At 36.4% G+C, this 10,878-nt stretch overlaps 1 long non-coding RNA gene across 1 annotated transcript; it reads right to left on the bottom strand.

The window, feature by feature from the left end:
• Positions 1 to 1,270: 1,270 nt before the first annotated feature.
• Positions 1,271 to 4,237, bottom strand: LOC133038894 (uncharacterized). Its single transcript, XR_009688485.1, has 3 exons — positions 3,557 to 4,237; positions 1,522 to 1,761; positions 1,271 to 1,449 (listed from the first exon to the last, which is right to left on the bottom strand). It is a non-coding gene; the product is annotated as an uncharacterized LOC133038894 (long non-coding RNA).
• Positions 4,238 to 10,878: the final 6,641 nt, after the last annotated feature.

Below are 10,878 nucleotides of genomic sequence, written 5' to 3' on the forward strand. Positions count from 1 at the left end.
TTTTTAGAAGAAAAGCGTGATAAAGCACAACTACGAAACGCGGCTTATCAACAACGAACTGCAAGGTACTTTAACTCGAAAGTTAAGATAAAACCTCTGCGCGTAGGGGACCTGGTCCTAAGAAAAGTAATGCCAAACACCAAAGTCCAATCTCACGGAGTCTTCGGAGACAATTGGGAAGGACCGTACATGATCGCAGATCAAATTGGTGATGCCACTTATCGACTCGCAACACTCGATGGGACCGCGATCCCACGAGCATGGAATAGCGAGAGCTTGAAATTCTATTATCAGTAATATTCGCGTCATTTGATTCGAGTACTTATACTTAGACATTTATTGTTCAACATAATTCCTAAGTATAGGGGCATGTATACCCGCATGTATTACTGATTGTTTGAATAAAAGTACCTGTTAAGTTTTTTCTACTTTGTTACACCAATCTGTAATTAAAGTCGCATATATATATATAATCGCGGTCACACCAAGTTGTGATCAAAGTTGAAAATAAAATCGCAAGTACCCATGTACTGCGTAAATATTAAAATGCATACTATCCCCGCGAGGATAGAAATTTGTCCAAAAAAGTAAGATAAAATTCTTTAAGTACAAAAGTGCGAGTACCCGTGTACCGCATATATAAAAAAAAAGAGTGAAACTAAGATAGAAAATAATCAAGCAGCGGGAGTAGTCTCATCAGGAGCAGCCTCATCCACGATCTTGCTCACAACTTCATTCTCGACCTCCTCAGCCTGCACTCCCTCGATTTCATCTGGAAGGTTGCCTTGAGTCCGGGTAGGAGACATCGAGCGAAAGGCTTCAGCCATTTCAGCAGCTTCATCTCCAAGCAGCGAGAAGTCGAAGTCAGGGACCTTGGAGAGAGTAGTATAAATGTAATCAGACACGGCTGATCATCTTGTTTTCCCACTCTCTTTCTCGGCCTCCAAGTCGCGAGCCATCTCAGCGATCGTGTCCTGCGACTTCTTGAGCTCGAGCTCCAACTGTTCTTTGGCCCTGTTGACTTCCTCGAGCTCCTTGTGAAGTTCCTCCATCTTGGCCACCTCCTGCTTCAGCCTCTTTATGTTTTCCTGAAAATGGGCGTTCTGCCTCTTCAGCGAATCAGTTTCCTTCGAAGGCGTGGCCGCGGCTTTCATAAACAAAGCCACAGATTGTACGGCCAGTTCAGTAGATCGAGAAACAAGTTCCTCATAAGGAATCTCGGCCAGTAATTTTTCCTGCATGGCCAGGAAGTCGCGAGGGCGAACGGAGAATCAATGACAACCTTCTTCCCCTTATCCTGAGTGGTCTTGGCCAACTTCTTGGAGGAATCTGCAGCGAGCGAAGTCATCACATCGCTCTTCCTCTTCTGGGCGACGACTGGTGAAGATGCCGGTGTTCCACCCTTTTGCTTGATCTTCAGGACAGGGGCAGACTTCAAGAAAGTCATGTCTACAAGCATAAAAGACAGATAAGTAAAAATCACGACTCTACCCATCACGTTATAGCAAAAGGACGAGCTACCTGAAGTATCTCGAGGAGTTTGCTTGGAAAGCCGTTTATCTATCCGCTCCTGCTGTCTCTCAGATGGTTCTTTATATACTGGCTCCCGTTGAAGACTCGCGTTCTCGGGGATCAGTTTGTGTTCTCGCAATTTGGCAGTCGTACACAGCAATCGCCAGTCGCGATCTTGTACCGGAAGACTCCCAAGAATTTCAGCTACCCCCTTCTTATTCGCGCTAAGCGTTGGTCGAGCTGGTCTATCTGCGATGACAACAAAAGAACGAGTTAGCAAAAGATCTCGAAAAACAGAGTAACAAACTTTATCTAAGTCAACAAATATGCGACATACTGGGTCTGCGATTAAAGTCGGTTCTGATCCCAGGAACCTTAAAAACATAAAACCATTTTGACTTCCAGTCGCCCATATTCGAAACCATCCCCTCAACCCCGTTGATTTCAGAAGTCGCCCATTTACTAAAGCAAAAGAAGCCGTTATGAAGACCCACGCTCTTTATGTCATAAAAATAACTAAATTCCTCTACTGACGGAGCTCTATGGGCGTACTCCATGTACATCGCATAGAAGGCTAGAACAGTGCGATAACTGTTGGGTGTTAGCTGAAAAGGCGATACATCATAGCGTCTAAGAATGGCTGCGACGAAAGGATGAAATGGGACTGATACACCACATCGAAGAATGGGTATTGAGATGACCACGTCCTCTGTGGGGATGATCGCAGGGTTGGTGAACGGAAGATGCGCTCTCTGAGAGGGTTTGGGACTTTGAAACGCAAGCCGCAACAAATTTAACCTCACGAAAGTGGTGAAGTCAGATTTGACGACTCTCGAGACTAGGTCTTCGCATGAGAAAGGCTCGTTCAGTTGGGAGTCGTCAACCGAGTCCGTCCCGCTCCCTTCCGCTTCCTCTTCTTCCCCACCTGACTCGCGGGCTGGAGTAGTCCATCCCTCCTCCACCTCCTCGACCTCGATGTCAGGAGCCTGCCTCGTATGGATGAGGTAGTCGCGTGCTGACACTGTGGATTCGCTATCTCGGATATCGATTGCCCCAGGTTCAGTAAGCTCCTGTACCATCTTCTCGATCTCCACAGAAGACATCGGACCTAACTCTATCTCCGCAGCCTCCATTTCGGAGATGTCCGTAGGGAGAAAACTGTCCCTCTCCTGGTCCGATTCCCCGTCAAAGGCGCGACCTCCTGATCCGAGCTGCTGGCTATCCGATAGATCGCTCATCTGAAAGATACAAGATCTTTTCAGCGTGATGAATGTGTGAAAAAATAAAGATAAGTGATCTCACCCGCAGTAAACTATAAAAGTCGCATTCAGCAAGAAAGTCAGACTCTGTGCGAAAACTGACCCTTCTATCGGTATGCGAGAAGAAATGTAACTATCTTTGGGCGAGTAATTCACGCATCCTCGGTTGTGCGGTATACCTCCAGAAACGGCTGGGCGTTTCCCAGTGACTCAAGAAGTATGCATTTTCGAGCATAACCCTGAAGTTACTGGGAGACACCCACCGTTTCGAGACAACCTACCAACCAAAAAGTACGATCATTCGAGCATTAACGCACGTCAACAAATGGCTGGGCGTATCACAGTATCTCAAGGGACATAAAATCGCGTATATAGCCATTAGAATACTGTGACACACCCACCATTTGAAATGGCAATTAATACTCTTACCACTCAGCCCGCGACACGAAAAGATCCTAAAAGGTCTAATCAACAGTTAAACAGAAAATAAGTTTGGAAACATGCGATTATTCAAGTTGTTCAACCGAACCCTCGCGAGTATTCAAATTGTTCATCCGAATGTCCGCGAGCATTCGAAGACGTGAATCAATAGTGATCAGTTTTTTGCGGTTATGTCAATTTACAGGCCCTACACTATGAGTATTACCCAGTATCATTGACCAAAACACATAAATACCCACTAGCATACCCTCCTAAAAGAGTTTTCCATAAGCACCCAAAACCAGAAAGAAAGCACATTTTCCCCAAAAAACAGAAAACGAAAATGCAGGGATTTAGAAGCTAACCTTTAGTTTCGATTCCTGCGGTTGTTCTCGATCACTTCTGAGAATGAAAATGCTGTGGAAAATGGCAGAAAAGTTGGAATGAATTTCTTTTTTCTGGGGTGTATATACTGGGGAGAAGTTAAGAGAAAGGAGGGAAAAATGGGATATTTGATTCGTATCAAAGCGTTTAAATACCCATATCCCTTATTTATTGGGATTGTGACACGTGGCAACCAGAATGCCTAAGGTCGCCCAATCTAACGGCCAGCTATGGCCACGCCTACACGAAAACCGAAGAGTTTCGTGACGTGGCACCCCAGCGGTAATGAAAATTAATCATTACAGCCGTCATTTTTCGAAACCCTCGATGGGACAACCAAAAGGTCACCTCCTCGTGACAACCTTTCACCTGTCTCTCGAGCAGTAGTTTCCCTCAGTGACCGCTCAAGTCACATCGCGAAACTAGGGGCATGTGTTATAGTGAGATTTCTCTCACCTAGAAACTCGAGACCAGACTCCTCCTTGAAGGACACGTGTATCCAGACTTCCAGTGAAGGCTGAAATGTCCAGGAGAGGCTTCTCGAAGTTTAGACCTCGCCCAGGATAAAACCAGCGAGGTATCGCGGATGCGACTTAATTCACACCGCATAACCGTAATCCTCATCATACAGGGTAGACCCAACTCGCATATGTCAGAACATGTGCGAGTACCTCCCTCTATAACTCCGCGGCAAGTATAGAGGCCAATGCCCTATGATGCAGTTTTGGTCCCAACGACCCAATAGCCCTAACGGACCAATGTAAGTTCGCATGTCCAGATGCTACCAACTTCAGCATGCGACGTCTGTAACGAGCGATCACCTAAGGACGCAGACGTTCCAAACGTACGTGCGACCCTACGAACTCAACAGACGGAACACGAACGGTCAACTCGCAGATGCGAAGGACGCATACGTTGATGAGTTCAGTAACTGTCATGTATTTATTAATGTTAACGTTGTCTGAGTTTAGTCATGACAATTTAATGTGTAAATAATGGATTAACAATAAATGTGATCCTCATGTAACCGATTGGGCACCTGCTTTGTATATAAAGGGGTGATCCACCGTGAAAATACACCTACGAATCCCTTGCTACAGTGGACTAAGCAGAACAAAATCTGACTGAACCACTATATTTTCATTGTCTTCTGTATTTTTTCCGGCTTTGTTGTCTGTTCTCGCATTCCTATTTGAGTGCTCGCCGTTTTAGGTTGAATACTCGCATTTATCATCTTTCAAATAATTCTATCTTTTACCAGCTAAATTACACTTCTTGGTGTTGTGAAATTCTAGTAACAACATCTATAAATAAGAACACTCAATCAAAAACAAGCTAGTACTTACTTAGAGTAAGTACTCAAATTATAGGCTACTAAAAAGACAAAATAAAAGCAAAAATAAAGAGGAAACAATAAAATTATTGTTGTAAAGATTTTAGTTTGGTCTATTTAATTTGGATCACTCTTTTATATAGAAAATAAGTATCCTTTAAAATTTTAAAATTATATAATCGATCAATTTCAGAACCATTTTTACATTAATTAATTAACAATATTAATCAAAGTAAATGCCTAAAGAATAAATAAAGAACAATTTTATATGTTCTTGTATTTAGTGAATACTACAACAAAACAATCTTTTAGAGGCTGTTTTTCCTCACAAGTTTCATAATAAAGAAAGCTAAAATGTGTAAAAAATGCTCACTTATTAAAAATTGACATTTAGAGACATTTTTTTTTTATAAAAACCATAGGTATAGAATTGGATTACACCATTTAAAGTCGGTTGGAAGGAAGACATGTATGAATGCTATTTGAAAAGCCTATCCTGTCGGTTATTAGGAAATAACTGACGGCATAGGGTGCTCGCGAAATTTGACACGTGTACCTTATGCCGTCGGTTATTTCCTAATAATCGACGATATAGGGTTATACAAAAATCCTATTACGTGGTCTTCTCCACTTCTTCTTCCTCACGATCGAAACCAAACCAGCAGCAAAACTAGTCAAACCCTCACCACCCTTCGCCAACCATCCCTTTTCCAGCCTATATCTCCTTTATTTTTGCACCATTTGAGCATATTTTTTTTTTAAAAAAAAATCTTCTATTTTTTATACCTAAATCTGTACACCAAAAGCGTTTCGATTTTTTTTTCTCTATTTCAGTGTCAACCGAAGCTATTGGAAAATAGTAGTAGGTATAACTCCAGCCACCGATATTTGTTCAGAAAATATTGAATCTCAATGTCCATTAAGGTATAAATATAGTTTTTATTCATTTTTATAATGTACATTGCTTTATTTTATGTTTTGTATTTTTTTTTTTTAAATTTTTTCATATTATTAACATTGTTGTGTTGTATGTGCATGTTGGCCGAACTTTTTGCGAAATCGATCGCCGGATTACGCTTATAAAGTAAAAATTTAAACCTTAATATAATATATATATGTATTTTTGTATTTTGTTGAATATATGTGTTTATATTGTGTGTGTATATATATTGTGTATATATTATTTATGTAAATATAATATTGTAATTGTATTGTATATATTCTATGTAATATATATGTATGTATATATATTTATTGTGAATGAGAGAGATAGGAGGGATTTAATTGGTTTATAAATAAAGTTTTTAAAATTATGTTAGTGTGAGATATAACTGATTATATATGTATGTATAATTTGGTAATTAGTAACTTGTTACTATTTTTTATAATTAGTAAGTAATTAAAAATTAAAATTTTAATTTTGTTGTACTTCATTATATTGTAGGTTGTGAGCTAATTTTTGAGGTTCGGCATGATTTGGTGTTGATCGGATTTTAACTTGCTCTAGGTATATACATTCACTAACTTTTTGTTATTATAATTAATTATCAATGCATGCTTAGTGGAGTTTGAATATCTTAATATTTATCCGTAGTGAAGTAAGTTCTGTGATATATTGTACTACGGTCGGATGGGTGTAATAATATGCATTTTAGTTTAGTTTGAATATCTTAAAAATTCAACCATAGTGAAGTAGGTTCTGCGAATACATGTACTGCAGTCGGATGGGTGGGTAAATTTTTTATTCTTAATGTTATTTTGTTTGTTCTATATTGTTATATTTGTTTTGTTTGTTATTTTAGGCATTTTTAAAATTTTTGGGCCCATCCAATTACAGCCGTTATGCTGCCAAAATTCTAGTAGAATTAATTAGGATACATTTTACTAAAAAGTATAAATATTAAAAGAAAAGTACATAACACAAATAACTAGTTAATTACTCGCTAGTTGTAAGAAATTAGGTAACATAACACAAATAATTATATACACATTTAAACTTATCAATTATAAATCATAAACCAAACAAATGAATGGATTCACTTTAGAAAAATTCATTCCATTTTCAGATCCATTCCAATCAACTAAACACTACCCTAGTTAGTTAATTGCAACTTATACAACTTACTAACATGAACTAAACTAAAACAAGAATTATAGTAATATATAAATTAATATGAATTAATTATGAGAAACATAGTTAGTTGTTGGGATTTTATGCCCTAAATAAAACTATTTCAATACAATCTGATTTGTTATCAATAGAAGATTAGAAGTCATTTATGTTTACATGTAATTTTCATGTTTATGGTTTAATGTGTACCAAATTTGTTAAGTCCAAAACATATAGTTATTCACATTTACACTGTTATCAACACAATGGAAGGTAATTGTGATGTCCCTTGATTCATCAGTGCACTAGATTTACACTGATGTGATAGTCAGCGATAAAGTATACTTACACATTGGATAAGTGTTATGTTTTTTCCAGAATATTGGCAAAGTATGCTAGTTTCGGATGTATTCAGTATATACATTGGGCTGAGACCGATATTGATCTTGGTAAAGATATTATAATCTTACCGTTGTATCTTTCTAAGTCAATATCACTGGTTGATCGTTGATTAAAAGATCTTAATCCTGACATGGTTAGGTTCAATCTCAAGAGTGTTATTTGCGTTCTTTGATTTGTTAGTTAGCCTACCTTTTGGTCCGAGTGAAAAGTACATTTTGGGAACATGATAGTACAATTGAATAGGAGCGCTAAACATAGATATATAATCTATAGCATTTATCTGGACATAGAAGTGAAATGATGAATTCCTTCGAGCTTGGCTTAATAGAGATAAATGGAAGAGCTCTTATTTCAGTGATTATATTAGTTTACTGAAATATCATTTATAGGAAGCTAAGTGTTTTAAGGATAAAATACATTGAGGGGTGAAACGGTAAATTTGTCCCTACTTGGTGTAAATCATCTATAGAGGATCTTTAATTATTGGGATCAGAACGATGGTTAAATATTTATAGCGTATCTATATTGTGAAACATATAGAGCGTTCTATATAACTGAGAGTGCAATTCCAAGTTCTATAGTTGTTCAATGAGGAATTAATAAGTTAGGGAATTTACTTGGTAAATTCTACATCTGCTTAATTATTGAAAGCTCGGTTATATAGGCCCATGAACCCATACTAGTTAAGACAAACTGTTTGTAAGCCTCATTTAATTGATTTTAGTTAATCAATTTATAATTCTAAAACTAGACTATGTCTAGTTTGTGACTTTTCACTAAGATATGGCTTGATTGTAAAGAAATATGATTTTAAGATTTATTTATTAATTAAGAGACTTTATGGAGTCTAATTAATAAATAATATAAATGATAATTTTATTTGATAATTATTTTAATTATTGAATAAATAGTTTTTGCATTTATAGGGTTGAAAGTACAAAGATAAAATAGTTGAGAAAAATGGCAAAAATCTAACTAGTGTAGGGCCCATTACATGGCCGGCCACTAGGTGCTATTTTTGCTCTTTTTTTTGTCAATTTTTTATTCTAAATAAATCAACCCTAACCCTAGGCGAAATTAGTATAAAAGGAAAGCTATGGTCTCATTATCCAACTAATGCTTCTAAAGCTAAAAGCCTAGTTTTCTCTCTCTGGCAATTAGGTTTATGAGACCTCATCTTCTTCTAAATTCGAAATCATATAGCCATCTTCACAAACCAAATTCAAGCCTTAGTGATTGAGTGCATACCCACACATGACAAGTTAGTCCTCAATCATAGTGTGTAAGACTGTGAAGAATCCATTCAAGTGAAGGAGAATCGGGCTCAAATCTTGGTGATACTCTGCTACAGAAAGGATACAAGGGTTAGAGATCTGAGCAAAAGGAGTCATTTAATTTCGTTGCAACCAATGTAAGGTTTCTTAAACTTTATATGTGTTTAAATTACATTGTTTTAGAAATTCATATTTAGGATGTTAAATAACATACATGGTAGTAAATCTAGATCTTGGTAAATAATCCCCAACATTAGTTACATTATGTAAGCAGTAACTAGTCATAATTAGTTACTAAATGCTGAATTTTTTTGTTAAGATTTTTGTTATGGATAAATCATGGATGCGTGAGGAGAGAGACACACTGCAATTTCAAGTAGGGTTCGATGAATTTGTAGATTTTACTTTAAAGAATTCTAAAAATCCTGAACGTATTCATTGTCTGTGTGTAGATTGTTGTAATAAATCTAAATAAAATATTACAATGATTAAGGACCATGTATATTTACGAGATTTTTATAGAAGTTATACTACTTGGTATTGGCATGGTAAAGATTTAGCTGATGATCCATATCTATTAGGGGAGCGGAGGGTAGATGATATTGAGGGTAATGATTTCGATGATCATCCATTGGACTTGCTTGATGAAGCACAGGAGAAACTTCTTAATGATCCTAAAAAATTTGATAATTTTTTAAGTGATGCACATAAACCCCTATTCGATGGTTGTAAAAAATTAAAATTATCAATAATGGTAAAGTTTTACAACAATGGTAACGTTTTAATTAACTAATGAATTGAAATATTAATATAATTTTTAAAACAGAGCATACCAGATTATAGGGACAACAAATGCGTATCTTGGGCCGTGGCCAGAAATTGCACTAGCAAATTGTCCAAGACAACCTAAAACCCAAGAATGTAATTTTTATGTTTTGAAATACATGACTGACATCGTTGCACGTGCAAACCCCAACCGTTATATACAAGATCAAAAACCTATAAGTTTTAATTATTAATTCTAGTATTTATTATATTAAGAAATAATAATATATATATAAACTAATATAAATTTTTACTTCTTTTTACCGTTTGGAGAAAAGCAGACATACGATTCAAAAACCAAATGATTACCATTACAGCGGCAGTGGACAAAACGGTTGATGGCGGTGATTCACGAAGGCTTGCACGAATGATGCTGAAAGGCTTAAAATTTTTTCTTCCCTAGCTTATTTTTTTAGGTTAACTTGTAATTAGATTTATTAACTTGTTAATACTTGGACTAATTTTATAATATTTGTGTAATCTATAATTGTAATTTATTTAATTGCTTCTATGAAATGAGATTAAGTATATTGACTAATCATAAAATTAATTTTAAAAATATTTAATTTAGTTTTTTTAAAATATTTAATTTATATTTAAGTTAAATAATATTTAATATAAATTAATAAATATATAATTTAAATAAATTAAATTTGAGGTTTTGAACTGAAAATAATAATTATTAATAAATATATTATTTTAACCCTACAACGTCGGTTTTTATCCCTACACGTCGGTTATTTTGGCAAATAGCGTCAGTTATTTTTGAATAACTGACGCCATAGTATACATATGGCATCAGTTCTTTAATAATAACTGACGCCATAAGGTATCATTTAGTGTCGGTTATTTTCAATCCTACAGCATCGGTAACGAATTTCACCAAAACTGACGTTGAATGGCCTTCAAAACTGCATCTAAAGCCTAGATTTGTAGTAGTGGCAGCAACGTATGCGACTTGATGAGTCGCGAGTTTCCTGTTCATATTCTAACACATTGGCTCGCAGACTTTAGGTGTATTTATATTCGTAGGATGGCTTGCGGGCCTAACTTTTAGATGTTTGTGTTCTACTTTAATCGTATAAACGAACATCTGATGTGTTGACAACATGAAACATGTGAATTCTTAACGAGTTATCAAACACGTTAGTCACTCAGACTACTTCTATATAAAGAATCAATATTTACTAATTGTAGGAGAGATCTACTTGGTCATCGCATAAAATCGATATATGCGTGACCAGTATCAAATCCTCTTGACCCTGCTTATTCCTTATGCTATACGAGGCATAGCATGGCACTAGACCATGTTTCGGTCACATCATCTCACGAGTTCTCTTCAAGCGAGGTTAGCTCTAT

Source organism: Cannabis sativa, chromosome 6, assembly GCF_029168945.1.
Source record: "Cannabis sativa cultivar Pink pepper isolate KNU-18-1 chromosome 6, ASM2916894v1, whole genome shotgun sequence".
Lineage (NCBI taxonomy): Eukaryota > Viridiplantae > Streptophyta > Magnoliopsida > Rosales > Cannabaceae > Cannabis > Cannabis sativa.